This window comes from Acomys minous (assembly GCF_964271855.1).
Source record: "Acomys minous genome assembly, chromosome: 11".
NCBI classification, from domain to species: domain Eukaryota; kingdom Metazoa; phylum Chordata; class Mammalia; order Rodentia; family Muridae; genus Acomys; species Acomys minous.
Window position 1 is genome coordinate 43787366 of NC_140492.1, and position 18310 is coordinate 43805675.

The window sequence follows — 18310 nt, forward strand, 5'->3', positions numbered from 1 at the left end:
TGTCGGGTGCCCTGGATCTGGAGTTACAGGTGGGTGCCGGTAACTGAACTCAGGTCTTATGCAAGAGCAACAAAAACTCTTAACCACTGAGCCATCTCTCCAACTCCAGATTACATTTTATACTTATCTATAACTATCATGTGTTTTTCCTCACACACACACACACACACACACACACACACACACACACATACACACACACACACACATACACACGCTCACAATCTCTTCTAAGTGGAGTGGCTCAGCCTGCCTTATGCCACAGATAATATGGCAGCTGTAGTAATACCCAGCTCTTTGCTAGAGAACATCAGTGCCTGGCAGTGCCAGCTTTTAAGCCTCTGGATCCACTGCCACATAGCTCTTTGCCATGGCTGCCCTAAGCCTGTCACTGAGCATGGTTAGGGATATTAGCACGTGCCTTTAGCTCTAAGTACAATCCCTCTGTGGGAACTCATTTATGACCACCCAATACTCACTCAAAAACCTCCAATGAGGGCCTTCAAGAGGACACTGAGAGGCCTCGTGGAGGCCCATCGTTTATTAAAAGAGTTATTAACACCATGGAAAGATAGATAAACAGAGAGCAGCGTGACACGGGGTGTGAGGAGAGTTCAGGCTCCAGCACTAGAGATCGGCAGTAAAGTGAGGCTCTGAGGAGAGGAATCAGCACCCACGTGGTTCTGAGGATGAGGGTGGCGTGCCGTCCTGGCACCCATCTCTAGCTGGGCTTTCGGATTCCATTTCAGGAGGCAGAGAAAAGAATCAAAGAGAAGCTCACTTTCCTAGGTGAGAGATCTGGCAGACAGACGTCTGTTAGCTAGGGACCCACAGACAGTCTCTGTAGGGTGCCTGCCAACATGTATGAGGGAAGGCTGCCTCAGATAATGTATTGTGGCCAGGCCCGCAACTTGATTTTTCATAGGACATTCCTGTGCCTAGGAGTCTGCAGTAAGACCTCTGCTTTGGGATCGCTGAAACGTCTTGGGAAGTCCGCTGATATGTGAGATCTTCCTATCCTGTCTTTTGTCACAGGTTCATCCTCCCTCTTCGAGAACAGCCCCCTTTCCTAATGACTATGTCCCCAATGTATCTGCTGCCTTCGTCTGTCTGTTTCTCAGAAGAACCCCAAGTAGTACACACATCTAGCCAGTGACTATTAAAAAAAAATGACAAAATCTATTCATGAAAACTCTATGCCTACCAGCTCTCTGATCTCTTAGGTACTAGGTGTTCTTTGGAAGAGAAAAATCCCTAGAGGCAAAAACTGAAATATGCTAAAACAAGTCCTCCTAGAGTCGCAAGCTTCTATTATATTTCCATGCAGGAACAGATGTGTTTGTTCATTCACAGGTGAAAACGCATTTTGAGCATCTCTTATGCTAGTTAACAAGTCCTTCAATATTGATAGAATTAATCGTCATTAGAGCACTTGTAGTAACAGCGTCTACAGTACAGTCTTGAAATGCATGCTCATGACACTTGTTCAGCTATTGATCAGAAATCCTCAGGGAGCAGGCAGAGAGTAGAGCACACGCTCACCACATGCTCTGCGCCTTAGCATTCAGTTGTGCAGCATAATGTGAATTTTACTAAAGTCACTAATTGTACTAAAGTCACAAATCTCTAATTGTAACATTGTCAGTGGCACGAGCATCCAATATGAAAGATAACAAATTCTGCTTCCTAATTTTTTAACTGTTAATATCTGATTTATCAAACTCTTTGCATCTTATACACTATTTTTTTGGTCAAAATTTCTACAAGTAGAATTATTTTGTTGCCAAGTCATACAAAGGGTTCCAGTTTATACTCTAGGCAATGCTGTATGTGCAGGCTTCGTGCTTTCCCCCTATTTTCTACAGGTGAAGTTATGTGTAAAATGTTAAAAGCAATAGACAACCTTTGAATCCTTCACAAAGGTTATGTTCTAGAGTTTAGGCTCTTCCTGAGTCTGCCCCTCTTAACACTTCTCATCAGACCTGTCCTTCCAACAGGCTTGTAGGCACTCTGATTGATGAGTCTCTCTGGGTTCCATCTTCTTCCTGAAAGCTGATAGAATCTTCTAGACTCTAGTCTAGAATTTAGGATGTCTCCCTGAGTTTCTTCATGGATTCTTGGTAGTTGCATGATAAGGTGTATTTCTACATATAACATCAAAAGTAATATTTATATTTAAAATGACAAACTTTAAACTTCCGTTTTGTGAAGAGAATGTGATTGCCACTTTTAGGTGAGAGCATCCATGTCAAGATGAACTTAGTAATGTCTGGAAGTGAGACATGTGTGTCTTGTGGGTTTGTAAGAGCCACAGAGTGCTTAGGAGAGACCTTGAGTTGAGTTCTAGGAGACTTGAGCCTAATTATCAATGATGAATTTGAAAAAAAAAACACTACAAACCAAGTATTTAGCACAGATCAGTAGGACTGCCTGCATTTCTTATCTCTAAGCTCCCAGTGGCCTTGCTCTCATTCTCAGAAGTAAGTCAGAACAGAACACTTTGCAGGGAGAAGTTGAATGTTGGGCTTTGGCAGTGAGACCTGGAAAAGACAACAGGAGATTTTTTAAACCTGTTTTAAAGATCACCAGCTTCTTTTTTTTCTCCTTTATTAATTTATTCTTGTTACATCTCAATGGTTATCCCATCCCTTGTATCCTCCCATTCTTCCCTGTCTCCCATTTTCCCCTTATTCCCCTCCCCTATGACTGTTCCTGAGGGGGATTTCCTCCCCCTGTATATGCTCATAGGGTATCAAGTCTCTTCTTGGTAGCTGCTGTCCTTCCTCTAAGTGCCACCAGGTCTCCCCCTCCAGGGGACATGGTCAAAGGTGAGGCACCATAGTATGTGAGAAAGTAATATCCCACTCTCCACTCTACTGTGGAGAGTGTCCTGTCCATTGGCTAGATCTGGGTAGGGGTTTAAGGTTTACCGCCTGTATTGCCAAGATCACCAGCTTCTTATGTGGGCCTTTTCATCCAGAGCTTCCCCGCAAGGTGTTTGAAAAATAGTCCTATCACTGAACAGTCTGTCTAGATTCGCCCTGCTCTGTTCTGTGCTCTCTTCCACTCAGACCTTACTTAGGATGTCGTCTCGCTATTCTGGAGTTAGTTAATTTCCTCTTGGCCTGTAGGGACCTCTCTTTCCCATGCTACTCCTCTCCTGTTTTTATAGCCATTGTTGATGGAGCGCTTATCCCCCACAGCTTCTTAACAAGGGGAAGATGGTTTATATCTCAAAGACGGTATAAGTCCGCAAATGTCATTTTGCCCTCATATGCTGTGAGTTGGAGGTAATTCAAGGTTAGAAGTCACCCTCTATTAGAATTCCCTATGGCATAGCATTTTCTTTTTGCTTGGAAGTCATGCTGTTGTGAAGTTGAAAGCCATTATGCTCTGTGATTTTTTTTTCTTCTGGGGAGTCTATAGAGTTCCCCCCCCCTTGTTTTCTGAAACATCAGAGTGAAGGCCCCTGAGTTTTTCCATCTATGGCTTCTGTTCAGTAAGGTTTTTCTGCCTTTGTATTTTAGTAATAGAGTCTTACCTTGTTCATTCTGAAAATTTTGTGTAGTAATTTTTCTTGACTCTCGGTTCTCTGTTTCTTCTTTCTGCCCCTCCCCCAGCTTTTCTAAAGCCGTCATCAGGCCTTTCCTTTTCTCCTACTTTGTGCCTCTGTATCTTTTTACTGTATCATCAAGCTGCCCTCCTGTACTTTGTCCTTTTCCTAGTGAATTCGCCTCTGCTCTTGTTGCCAATCTCAAAACCTATGCTCTCTTGATCCTTGTGGCATTTCACTCCTTTTTTATGGATGCAGCATTTTCTTATCTCTCTGGGAATGTTAATGACAGGTTCGTGTCAGGCAGTTACTGTATTTGTTGATTCCTTACCAACATTTTTTTTTTAATTTGGACTGCCGTTTAATGGGAGACACTGTTGTGTTTTGACTTCTGTCTTCTATGAGATAGAAGATCATTTTTATCTTCTATGTTTTAATTCGTCTCTTCCTAGCACATGGAAGTCACTGAATGTCTTCTTAATATTAAGAATGGAAATCTAAGATGCCCATGGAAGGCTAAGAGGGCCCCGCACTTTGGACCATGCTTATTATGTAGGTTTGTTACAGGAGGTGTTCAGGCAGGGGAGTGGCTTCAGTAACTGTTCTACCCTCTTAGAGCAGCTCTAGTGTGCGCCTGCCTTATAAACATGGACATTCATGTTTTTTAACTTCTGTAGGGAACAAACCTCCAGATGGCTCTCAGAATAGGAACAATTGCTCAGCAAAGTGCGGTTGAGGAAAGAACCTGGAGAGCGATGTGGAATTATTCCTCTTAAGCGGTGTAATAGCATCTGGTGCCTTTTAAAATTTTAGACAGGGCCTCACTATGTAATCCTGGTTGCTCTGGCATTCTGGAGCTCCCTATGTGGACCAAGGTGTCTTCAAACTCATAGAAGGGCACATTCCTATGTCTGTAGTCACACTGCTGGGATTAAAGGCGTTTACTACTATTCCTGGCTAGACTCCATTTTTCAAAATCTGACTGCTGAGAGCTGTTTGTTCCACTCTTTCAGGCAGCAGACAAGGGAGATTTCCTCTCCACTCCTTCCCGTGGCACAGCAGAGGGTCAGACCACGTGGATATAAACTCTTCTGCAGTTGCATCTCCTAATACAAAAAGATTAAATTCCTCCCATTCGTATCTTCCTCAAGCCCCCCAACACACACACACACACATACACACACACACACACACACACACACACACATACTTCAAGCAAATCCACGACAACCTTGGGTGCTAATGCTGGTCTTTTGAGGGAGGTCATGATAATCATGATGCAGTGTTTATTACTTTTCATGTTTAGATGATATCATTAGGCAGGACATCATGCCTACTCTCTCTCTCTCTCTCTCTCTCTCTCTCTCTCTCTCTCTCTCTCTCTCTTCAAATTACTTTTTATTGTATTTTATTACATTTCTTTGCTTAAACCATTTCTCCCTTCTCTTTCTTCCCTTCAAACCCTCCTATATTACTCCGCATTGCTTTTATTTTAAAAAATCATATTCTTTTTTTCATTAATTGTTGTTACACACACACACACACACACACACACCTAAATACATAAACACAACCTGCTCAGTCTGTATAGTGTTACCTGTATGTATATTTTCAGGAATGGCCAGTTGGTATTGGACAATCATTGGTGCACTTTTCCCTAGGAAAGACTATCTCTTCCACTCTCTGTGTTCCTCTGTGGCCAGCAGGTCTTGGTATAGGGTTGGGGCATCTTGGATGTTCCCTCTTCCACTTGTTCATTGCTGTTAACCTTTCTCAGATCATGTTTAGGCAGTCACATTGGTAAGACATAATAGGTATAACTTCTGACACTACTAGGAGACACATTCTCACAGCACCTGTTAATTGGGAAGGGCTCCTCTCCTCTTCCCTGTATTGGATAGCCATAAGGAACTGTCTTTAAAGAAGGCTGTTTAGTCTCAATTTTCCTCATTTACTCCTTTCCAAAATCTCTCTCTCTCTCTCTCTCTCTCTCTCTCTCTCTCTCTCTCTCTCTCTCTCTCTCCTTTCCAAAATCTCTCTCTCTCTCTCTGTCTCTCTCTCTCTCATCTAGTACTATATAAATATTAATTTTCTTAGGCCTACGAAATTAGTTGCTTCTTACCTATTTTTACTGCACTTCCAAAGGTTACTTCTTTGTCTCTTTTGTTTCACTGTTTTGTATCTTTTTTTCTTTATTATTTATTATCAATTTAATCACTTTACATCCTGATTCCAGCCTCCTCTCTCCTCTCCTCCCAGTTCCATCCTCATGTCTCCTCTCCCCATACCCTCTTTTTCTTAGAGAAGGGGAGGCCTCCAAGGGGTAGCAATCTACCCTGGCATCTCAAGTCACAACAGTACTAAATGTATCCTCTCCCACTGAGGCCTGACAAGGCATCGCAGCTAGAGGAAAGGGATCTAGAGACAGGCAATGAAGTTAGAGACAGACCCTACTTCCATTATCAGGGGACCAACATGTTGACCAGGTTGCACATCTGCTATATATGTGTAGGGGGCCTAGATCCATCCCTTACTTGCTCTTTGGTTTTTGCTTCAGTCTCTGTGAGCCCTCATGGGCCCAGGTTAGTTTACTCTGTAGTCTTCTTGTAGTGTTCTTGACCCTTCCAGCTCCCTCTATTCTTTCCCTCACTCTTCCACAAGACTCTCCAAGCTTGCCCTGTTGTTTGGCTGTGGGTCTCTGTGTCTGTTTCCATTAGCTGTTGCATGAAGCCTCTCAGAGGACAGTTATGTTAGGCTTCTGTCTGCTAGCATAGCTGGGTATCATTAATAGTGTCAGGGCTTAGCTGTCTCCCATGGGGTTGGTCCCAAGTTGGGCTAGTCATTGGTTTGCCATTTCCTCAATCTCTGCTCCATCTTTATCCTTATACTTCTTGTAGGCAAGACAAATTTTCGGTAGGTTTTATGGGTGGGTTGATGTCTTCTATCCTCCACTAAAAGTCCCATCTGGATACAGGAGGTGGCAACTTCATACCTCAATGTTCATAAGGGAAATTGGTCTGATAATCTCTTTCTTTGTTGAGTCTTTGTGTGGTTTAGGTATCAGGTGACTGTGGCCTTATAGAGTGATTTTTGGCAATGTTCCTTCTGTTTCCATTTTGTGGAATAGTTTGAGGAGTATTGGCATTAGCTCTTCTTTAAAAGTCTGGTAGAATTCTTTGCTAAAACCATCTAGCCCAGGACTGTTTTTGGTTGGGAGACTTTTAATGACTGCTTCTATTCCCTTAGGGGTTATAGGTCTAGTTAAATTGCTTACCTGATCTTGACCTGATCTTGATTTAACACTGTTAAGTGGTATCTATCAAGAAAATTGTCCGTTTCATTTAGATTTTCCACTTTTGTGGAGTACAGGTTTTTGAAATAAGACTTAATGATTCTTCAGATTTCCTCTATGTTTGTTGTTATGTCTTTGCTAAGTGGCTATTGAATTAAGGAGATGAAGCAATTAAAGACATGTGTGTAAATCTGTGATGTTGGCTCGGAAACCTCGTTCTTCACACTTGTGGATGCTATCATCCTGACTGCTGAGTTCCTGAAGTGCATCCGTCCTCCGTTCTAACTGCTCTGACAGTGCAGCTCATCCATATAGTATTGGATTCGGATGCAATCTAGTATCCACATTACTAAGAGTCTAATGTACAATATCATAATCTATGGCTAACTCTTGAATTGAACCATTTGGTTCACTCTAAACTTGCTTCCTATTCCTAATAGAACTCCATTGCAATGCAGATGTAAAGCCTTCAACCATCTGGCTACAAAGAAGCTACAGTTAAAGGGAATAAACTCACTTACCTGGTTTTAAAATTTTTGTTAAAAAATGCCAAATTAGGAATTGAAAATGTAGTTGTTTGCTTGAAAACAACAATTCATCTATTGGCGATCTTATTTTGTTTTTATGGTTTATTTATAGATGAGTATAGGGTTGTTTTTTATGGCTAAAATACAATTCCAAAGTAATTTTCACAATAAAAGTATAAAAATGCAAATTAGTTCTTTAGCCACAGATGACAGAGTTCTAGTCTCTGCTTTGAGTCAGCGAGCCAGATTAAATGTATTATGTGTCTTTAAAAAATGCCTGTATGATACAATCATGCATATGAGTATGTGAGCTTTAAAAACACAAAGATGAGCATATTCTGCCTGCTGACCTGTGCTCTCTTAGTTAACTCAGTTTCTGGAGATTATTCTATAGCCAGACAATCACATCTGCCTTATACTTTTATTGGTTTTTGTGAAATAGAATAAAATACAGAGACATATATGAAATGGGCCGTAGCTAAATAAATCACCACAAAATAAAAGCCTCTCAGGCTACCCAAGCTGTAGAATATTCTCAAGATCTGGCAAAGCTCCCTCGGGTCCCTCCCACTCAGGAGTTTCTCTGCCTCCTTCAACGGATGCTGCTTCTTACTGTCTGCAGACATCCTTTCTTTGTCTGTCTTTAATGTTACTATTTAAATATATAGTTTTATGCATTATGGTTAAGATTCCCTTGCTTTTATAATTTTAGGTAATTGGGATTATACTCTATGGATTGTTCTGTATCTGATTAGGGGTTCTTTTTTGTCCTTTCTATTTTGTGTGTCCCTCTCCAGTCCCTTCCTTCTGTTGGGACCTCACCAATAACTTACTACTCCATCTTTCTTTACTCATTGTAGTCATTACTTTTCTTTTGGCTGCTACAAAATAACAAAAAGAAAGAAAGAAAGAAACGTAAAGAAAGGTTGGTTTATTTTGCCTCACAGTTCCTGTTAGGGAAGCCATAGCAACCAGAGCTTGAGACAGATGGTCACATTGCATTCCTAGTTGGGACGTGGAGAGGTTCTGAAAGCTTGTACCCCAGCTTTGCTTTCTCCATGTACCCAGGCCATGGAATGATGTTGCCCTCATTTAAGAGGTTTACCTAAATCTAGATAATCTCCTACAGACCTGCTCATAGATTTATTTCCATGGCGATTACAGATCCTCTAAGGTGGACTTTAACTGTTCAATCCTTTACATCTTCTGCAGGATTATCAGCTGCATCCTTGGTTCCTAGGACTACATGTCAGCTGGTAATTCACTGTCCTCATGAGAAATGGAAGCAAATGAGGTCTTTGTTAGCCTCTTCTAAAACTTTGAGGCCATTACTTACCAGTCCTGTCTTTCATGTATATTTAAAATGAGTGTCAATAAAGTATTCAACTTATATTTTACATGCTTGCACTTTAAACTTTATTGGCATTATTGCTGGTCCCATACATGTTTCTTTCGGGCTTGCCAGTTCATTAAGTAGGGAGTTACTACTTTCTTTTAGATCTTGGGAGATATTTATTATTTATTATTTATCTTTTTATCTTTATTATTTGTGTTTAAAAGTTAAGTATCTTTCTAATATTTACTTTTCTAGAAACAGTATGTCTTTCTTTGTGCTTTCTGGTTATTTGAATACCTTTTTGCTTTTGTTTGTAACATTTTGCCATGAAGTAACTTAGGTTCTTTATGTTTAAGGTTTGCTATGCTTTTTGAATCTATAACTTTATGTCTTTAAGTTTTAGAGAATTTTTATCCATTATTTATTCAAATAATCTTTATGTGCTCCATTTTTTTCTTTTCCTGGGGTATCACTTAAGGAATATTTAAGGAGAGAGAGAGAGAGAGAGAGAGAGAGAGAGAGAGAGAGGGAGAGAGAGGACATCCTTTGTTTTTTGTCCGTCCTAATATGTCCATCATTTTGTTTTATTCAGGGAGGATCTTTCTGACTAACCAGCATTCAAGTTATTATTGTTTTGTGCTGTTAAATTCCCGAGTTTTATTTCTTTGAAAAAATTGAATGATTATTTTAAATTTTGTGTTAAAAAACCTTCAGCATTTAGAGTTTTTTTCTGACCATTGATTATTTTCTTGTCTCTGAGTACTTGCCGTTCTATTTTCATGGCATGTCACAACTGTGTATTTGCAAAATATAGAAATAACTTTCAACCTGATATAGCATCCCTCAGAGAGGGCTTATGTTCTCTTGTGCTGGATCACCATCCTCTGGGATACCCAAGGTGGGATGACAACACCTCTTTTGAATTATTCCAAAGTCCACCAGGTATCTCCTGTAGTAAGGTGGGAGATAAGCAATCAGAGTTCATAATGATTTATATAGATATCTATTTGATATATACATATGCATGCTACATCTTAATTGCTTTCTAAATATCATTAAGGCAACCCTGAGAGCAGTAAATCCAAGGTGGTTATTATAATTATCCCAGTGTTTCCGATGGGAAGCCAAGAAAGAGAGGGATTGTGTATTGTGTATTTTGGCCATGGGCAAACTTGGGCTTCCAACCCATCCATCTTATCATGTTGACCATTGTGGCAGAAAAACATCTAATGTTTATGCCAATTATTCAGAACTTTGTTATATTCCTGTCTTCTCTCGGTGTATTTAACTAACAGGCAATGCTATTAGTAGAATTATTTGTGTTTTTCTTTCAGGGGCATGTTTTGTGAGTGGTCTCCAGAATTACTAAAGGATTGAACTTGTATAGTGACTTCTATCCACACTCCTTTCCACACAAATACAAATACATAAAAATTAGAAGCTTGGATCCTTACATTAGAGGGAGCATGCAGTGTTTATCTTCCTGTGTCTGGGTTACCTCACTTAATAAAAGATTTTCCAGTTTCACACGCTTTCCTGCAAATTTTATAGTCTCAATTTTTTTTTAGTGGATGAATAAAATTTTATTGTACATATGCATGGCATTTTTTATTATGCATTTGTCTGTTGATGGAAATGCCTAGGCTGATTCTGTCTTATTAGAGACAGAGACAGCAGTGACCGCGGAGGCATGTGCATCTCCATGCTGTGATGTCCGGTCCCTTGTACATAAGCCTGCGAGCTGTGTAGCCAGGTCATGTGACAGCTCTACTGTTAGTTTCCATATTGACTTCCACTGTGATTGTACTAGTAACCATGATTAGCAACAGGCTATTGGTGAGGTGGAAGGGAAGATTTTTTGGAAGAATGATGAAGAGAGTAGCAGACCATTCGCAATATGGAAGGTGTAAGTGGGGAGGAGGAACAGGAAGAGATGGCTGATCAACTAAAGTACAAAAATGTCGTTAAGGAAACCTATAGTTTGCATGCTAAAAAACAAAAAGGAGGTTGAGTGGGCATAACGCATTGCTACCACAGCCAAGTTAGTGTTAGGGCTGCAAGTTATTCAGCGGAATGGTGAATTTTAGCCTTACATCACAAGGAGCAGCTAGGAGTGGACTCTTTTTTCTTTTCTTTTCTTTTTACTTTGTCTCACAATGAAAACTTTTAAATGTATTCCCTACATGTCACCTTTGTAGCTACTGGGACATTAGTGAGTTACTTTTATGTCATTGTGACTAGGATGCCTGAGAGAAAGAAGTAAAGGAGGAGACGCTTCCTTGCCTCATGGTTATTCAAGGTTTCAGTCCCTCATAGCTAGCAAGGCGTGGCAGAGTGGTCCAGTCCCCTGATGGTGCAAGCATACAGGTGTGGCTTGTTTAGCACTCAGTGGATCAAGAAGCAATGAAGCAATGAAACAGGGCCGATGATCACCTTCAGCGGCCTATTCGTAGTGAACAGCCCCCCCCCCATCCAGGCCTTACTTACTAAAAGCACTGCATTCTTTAAAATAGCACCATAACTGCTGACAAGATGGCTCAGCTGGGAAAAGTACCAGCTACCAATCTTGACAGTTTCAGCTTCTGCAAGTTGTCTTCTGACCTCCACTTGTGAGCTATGGCGTGTGTACATGTACACACACACACACACACACACACACACACACACACACACACACGCACACACACACACACTCAATAATAAATTTAAAAACAAAATAAGATAGCGCCATAAGCCCATAGGAGATATTTTAGACTCAAATCATAATGGGTACTTAACAGACATCATTTTCTGGTATCTGGGGAAAGGGAATCATGGGAAAAGATCCCAATTTGTCTTAGTTCCAAACTGGGTAGAGGGAAAGTTGGGGATTAAGTATGTTCCTAAAACTTCTTTTGCACTGAGAGCAACAAGGATAGGCAAATTGCACCTTGGAATGTGGAAATTTCTGCTGGATTCATGTGTGATATTTGTTTGCTGTGTTGCTTTCCACAATGACTGTTCAGACTGCTTCAGCTTGGATGGTTGGCTAAGTACTCAGAAAGTGTTTGATTAGCTAAGTTATGTTGCAAAGCACCGTACACTGTAGAGGAAATTTACCCTGGAATAAATGCAGATCATTTAGTCAAAATGCTATTTTTTTTTCCAGCATGTTATGCCTTCCCTTGGAGAAAATGCCATAGGAACTCTCTTAGAAGCACAGATGAACAAAATACATTTTCCACAAGGAAACACAAGTGTGGCCTAACATGTAATTCCGAATCAGTCAATTTGACCTTGGCAAGAAAGAGACCATAAAGTAGAAAATTAAGGAGTGAGGCATGAGGCTGATTCTGCATAGAATACTTACCAGTCAGAATCCTTTATTGACAGTGACAGAAAGCAGAGGCAAGCCAGCTTAATCACAACTATCAAGATGGAGAAGATGAACAAATTGCTGTCTCTGGCTTGACTATATTGCATATCGATATGAATTCATATTTGCTGAGTTGGGGAGAGAGCCAAAACGCTCTAGCAGGTTTAAACGTATTTTGAAGGCTATGAACTTAGAAGTGGAGGAGAGGTACTGGCTCCTGGTACCAAGAACAACGGGCTTGGCACTCATTTACTCTTCACTGGTTGTAGAAACAAAAGCGAGCCTCGCCCTTCTTACCCACAACGTACTTTTGACCTTGGCTTTTCTGGCGATGCCTTGGCTTCTGCTGTATACATTCCCCGTGTTACCAAGGAACAAGAGTGTCTTCCATTCTTCCTCAGTCATGCTTGGGCAGAAGCTTGCTAATTGTCGTTATGTTATCTACCTGAAATGTTCAACCAGAGCTGGGAGGTAGATGGGTTTCCCATCCGGTATTGCTGTTACGGAGATGATGGACTCCTTAGGAGATGATGCATACTACATGGGAGGTCAATAAAGAGTGTACCCGGAAGTGACTCTCAGAACTCTGGCCATTCCTCCTTTTCTCTGATTCCACACCACTTCTTCTTTACATGACTTCTGCTACAGTCCCAAGCAGCATGGATAAGTGAACTTGATCGGAATTCATTATGATTGATAATAAGGCAGAATAAACCTTCCCCCCTTTTTTTTCCTGGGTACTTAGTCACGGGTGATGGAAGTTGGTTATCTGCTGCTGCTACATAACAAATGTTTCCTCAAGGGCAGAGTCTGTGAAGAGCACAGATAGATGCTTATGGCTCCAGAGTCTCTTGTGGTGTTTTAGTGAAGGTGTCGCCAAGGACGTGGTGTCTGAAGTGGTTAAAAGAAACTGCTTCTGAGCTGTTTATGTGAATTGCTATGAAGCTCTCACTTTTCTTCTTTGTCGTGTGTGTCTTTCGAAGGGTTGTCCACATAGTGTAGTATCTGGCTTCTCCAAAACTGAGTAACTACAGCAGGAAGTAGGTAAAATAATCTACTCTTAGCAGTGTTGCATGATAATTTCTGCTGTATCTATTTTTACATTTAGCATGCATCATGCTATGTCAGTCATGCATGCACATGCATGAGTACTCACATGTGTGTATGTCTCTGTGTGTGTCTGTGTATGTATGTGTGTTCTACTTATAGCTAATTCTGTTCTGATTCATGAAGCAGAGGAATAGTCTTTCTTATGAGACAGATTGCTAAAGCAGACTTCAGGATCCTTTGAAATGCACATTACTGTACTTCGAAGGACAGGACTACAGGTGAGGATGTGGTACAACAAAACGGACTCTAGAGCTGTGCAGATCGGTGCCTTGCCAACGACAAGAGAGTGCAGACTCCAGATGGCTGTGGCCATGTATCCAAAGACAGTTTAGTGTTCAGTGCTTAGGAAATACCCCAAAGAAGCAGAATTTTCTGGCTCTAACTAAATATAAGACCTTTTGGGAATTAATTTGAGCCTGTCTTTAAAGTCTGTGTTTGTTTATCTTTACTTTTGGATATGAAACAAAAAGTTTTATTCTCCAAATGTCATAAATATTGTATTATGGCCAAAAGATAACTAGAAATGAAAAATAAATAAATATCCACATGTTCGTTCTTCTATGCTTTATAAACAGCCTAAAATGTGATTTTTTTTCCCCATCTACTAGTTTGAAAAGCAAACAAATAGCTGCCCCATGGCTCTCCTAATATTCTGCATTTTTATACATATAAAAAATGGAAGGTACTAATTTGGGGGACTCAGAAAGTTGGCAAGAATAGACATGTAATCAGAGAAAAACATTAATTATAGCCCCATGGAGAACTCATGAAAATGAGATGGTTGATACACAGGCAATGTATGCAGGAAAATATTATTCACATCCACTATGTATAATATAGGCAATTTAATACAGGGAAACTCATTAGGGAAGCTTAAAATCAGCACACAATGACAATAAATAGATGCTGTATGCCTTTTCTTGGGAAGACATAAAGAAATGGCTGTTGGCTCCCAATGGAATGATGATGGATAAAAAGAAAGATTCCATTTAAGTTCAGATTGGTGAACCAATGGACTTATTGGGGTTACAGGCAGAAATATGGGGTGACTTAGAAACAGCTATATCACAGAAAGGTCTCACATGGGTGATAACTCATGGCAGCTGCTCCACTAGAGTCCCAGTCCCTAATCAAACTCCCACCTCCTGTGTTCTCTAGCACCTTCCAAGGCAGGTGGGAATGGTGGGTAGAATCCCAAGTAAGAATTTAGTGATGCTCACTCTTGCTACTGTGGAATGGTAATAGCATCCTTATTATCATCACTGTAGGTCTAATTATTACTGTACTGTTTTGCTTATTTTGTTGCCATGATGTAAGCCAAGGTATTCTGTAAAGCACTGACATGATTCACACATAAAATTTTTAGGTAACGCCACACTTATTAAGCCAATTAAAAATACAAGAGTCCTTCATTTTGGGCCTCAGAAAGACTATTAGTGGGGAAGTACAATGTTTTTAAAGTCAGAAGACGACACAGACCACAGTTACATCAATCTTAAATAAGGATCAGAGTAACCTTGTAACATCTGTTTTGACAGAACAGAAGTTAACTCAGACACAACATGACCATTAATTAAGATTTATACCTTATCTGTTATTTTAGTAAACATTTAGTTTGTAAAACCATTAGCTATTTTGTTTAGTACATCTGGACCATGATCAGGGTTACAAAAATCCAAAATGTGTTGCTAATGCAGATGTAGCTGTTAATGGGAGGTAGGTGGAGGGCTGAGAAGAGTCTAAGCAGACACAAAATAAAATCAGGACAACATGGTTTTACCTAATCACTTTCTCATCAAAACAACACAGCCTCATGTAGTCATGTCATGCCCAGTGGAGATAGCCCAGCACTTTAGTCTCTTCTGGCTCTTGGATTAATTCTGTACCCTTTTCAATTATGTTCCCAATGCCTTGGATTGTGTGTGTGTGTGTGTGTGTGTGTGTGTGTGTGTGTGTGTATAAAATGTATAGGTCACTATACCATAGAAACAGTATAATTGAGAGCAACAGCACAACAATCTACGAAAGACACTTATTATCAGCAGTTAAAGTTTCTGAAGTAAGTATCACTCACTGCCAAGGGAGATTTCTTTCCATTATTATAGACAATAGCAGTGATTTTGCTATTGTCTATAGCAATAGCAGGGGTATGAATACAAACGTTTAGAAGACAATGACAAACACATTGTGTTCCTCTAACAAAACAGTATCAATATCCTCAGGGGGACTTATGATTTTCACAATCACGGGTTTTACTCTCAAGTGTAGTATAAAACAAAAACATGGGCTCTCTATTCTAAAGAACAGGACTTAAATCTGATCATAAAGTAGTTGGTTTTACCTATGATAGTAATGCCACTATTAGTCTATTAGGCACATCTTATGTCACATGCTGTTAGAGTCACATGTGGGATACATAGCAGGGCTGGACCATTGGTGGAAATTCTTCTTCCTTATAACCCTACAAATGCTTAACTCATGGGAAATAAGACTTCAGCTCAGTCCTAGCCTATTTTTGTTTTTTGTTTTTTGTTTTTTTTCTGTGTTCAGAGGTTAAAGAGTCTCCAGTAAGAAACTTAGCATCTAACGTCAGTTCCAATAGTGAGTGTACTGTAGTGAACCTCAGGGCTTCACCCTGGCTAACAGCTCAAAGGGAGGAAATTAAAGTGGAATTCATCCTGGGCCCACTAGTCACCCTGCAAGGTCTCCATAGGTAGACAAGCAGACCACTCAGTTAAAAAGTAGCTGGGGTCCTCCCACCCCACGACAGCTCCTTCCTTTGTAGTAGCTGTGGTCTGTGACCACAGGATGTTATCCCATGGAGGTGAGGAATGAAATCTATAGGGAGGCCAGGGGGAGGGGGGAGGAGAGAAAGAGAGGGACAGGGAGAGGGAGAGGGAGAGGGAGAGGGAGAGGGAGAGGGAGAGGGAGAGGGAGAGGGAGAGGGAGAGGGAGAGGGAGAGGGAGGGAGGGAGATCAATCAACATTAAAAAGATAGAGAGAGAGAGATTCTCTCCTTACCTGGTTGGGAATTAAGAAGAGTTCCAAGAGAAGCTACTGCTCTAACAGCAAGTGCTTGTGCTTCTGAATGGTTCTAGAACAAGGAAACCAAAAAAGGGTCAGTGATTTTCTTCTCATGTGTAAGGTAACTGATTCCTTCTGAGTGCTTGAGCGCCATCCTAAATAATTATACTTATCAAGCAGATGGGCTTTTGTGAAGAATCCGAAACTGATGTTAAGGAAATGTGTGCAGATGGTCAAGGTCTTTCTTCCTGGGGGCCGATCTCTAACTGCCCAGATTCTCCATATGCCCTGCCCCCTGCCAAAGACATGAGGACCCAGTGGGACCACCTGGATTTCTTGTCATTCACCTCTTTGGTGAATTATTGATCAAGCTTTAAAGCCCCTCAGAGGCTCACAACTGCAGGATCTGGCCCCTGTCAATATTTTTCCTAGTAACTCATGCAGACCATGAATTTTGCGACATTTCCTTTCAAGTGACCAAGACAAGCCCCTTTGTCTACTTAACTCTTTCCTCTGATCCTCTAGAATGTTTTAGTGCTTCAAAGATCCAATTTAAATGAGTTGCACCAAACCTTATTCCACCTCATAAAAATCAGGTACCACCATGCAGCTCAATAAAGCCACCAAAAACTTATGTAGTCCTGAGGTTCCTGCTGAATTAAGTTGTTGTTTTGTTGTTGTGTTCTTTGTTTGTTTTTTCTTTTCTTTTCTTTTCTTTCTTTCTTTTTTTTTTTTTTTTTTTTTTTTTTTTTTTGACAGGATTTCCTTCTGTAGCCCAGGTTGGTCATGAACTTAAAATAATCCTGCCTCATCAAAGTGCTATGGTTATGGTACATGCCACCGTCAGTGACTTAACTATTTTCTTTTTGCTCTCCATTGGACATTGGACATGAACCATTGCCTCTTTTATGATTATTATGTTTATCTTATTCCCTCTGTGTTTTCCTGTTATCTGATTTTCCTCAGTGGCTACAGGTGTTTGAACCTTAGGAAGGGCTTAATCAGCACTTTTTTTTTTAAATTGTACTCTTACCCTTATTCCCTGCCCCTAGCTGTGAGTGACAGCAAGCCTCATTCGGAATCTCATTCTTCCTCTACCCTTTGGTTTTGGCCTGATAAATCAGAGGCTAATACGGAAGATTCTTCCCAGATGCTTCTTTTTCTTATTCAGCACAGCTCCTTCTGGGTAGAAAGAGCAGCATCATTTGTCTGTTTTATAACTCACAGCAAAGGCCACACAAATGCCACAATAACTTGTTTATAACCTTATTTCATATGTGCTACTTCCAAGGACTACATACAGTTCATTACCTAGTCCATCTGAAAATCTGAGGGCATGCCATTGTCACATGGCAGATCACATTCACCAAGGAGGTGCGGTACCACATATCACATAGAGCATGGTTATACTAGGACTTAGTATTCTGTGGATACTTGACCCTCAAACAAATCAATCCAGTTGTGTGTCTTATGACTCATAGCATGAGTCATGAAGGTGCGCCACCTAGACATAGCTTTGGTTTTTGTCAAGTTCGTATTAGGGTGCCAATTTCTTGTGTGCCTTCTGAGGGATACATAAAGAAATCAGTAAGGTATTGATTGCCTATGTGTTGTGTGATAAACCAATGCATTTATTGGGTTTCATACCCAATGGTCATATCATACTCAGAAGAAATTGCTATGCTACAACACTGGGCACATGTGGAAGTCACTTCCAAGCTAGAAATAATTCTATTAGATTTCACAGGTGAGGACACTTCAGGGAACCTGGGGCCCTAATTAGAGCTATGGCCAAAAAAAAAAAAATCTTTCCAATATATAATTATTTAGTCTGGTGTTGATTTTCCTTGAAATTGTTATTCCATGTGCTATCTCCTTATTAGAGCAAGTTTATGCAGTGACTAAGGCAGATCCAAATGCTGAAAGATGCCTCTGGCAAATTCCATTAGCAGAATTGCAATACACAATCTCAAATTTTGGAGAAAGACTGCTACCTTTTGCAGAGGCTATTATTTTTAGAAACTTAACTAATTCAGATTCTGAATCAGGAAGATACTTGAATGTTAAGTTCTGTGGAGGGGAATCCAGAACCACAGCGAAGGAAGGAAGGACA

General features: G+C 40.5%; 1 protein-coding gene across 2 annotated transcripts in view; it reads left to right on the forward strand.

The window, feature by feature from the left end:
- Positions 1 to 18310, forward strand: part of HHLA2 (HHLA2 member of B7 family) — a 165975-nt gene that overhangs the window by 105803 nt on the left and 41862 nt on the right. The window lies entirely within an intron of this gene.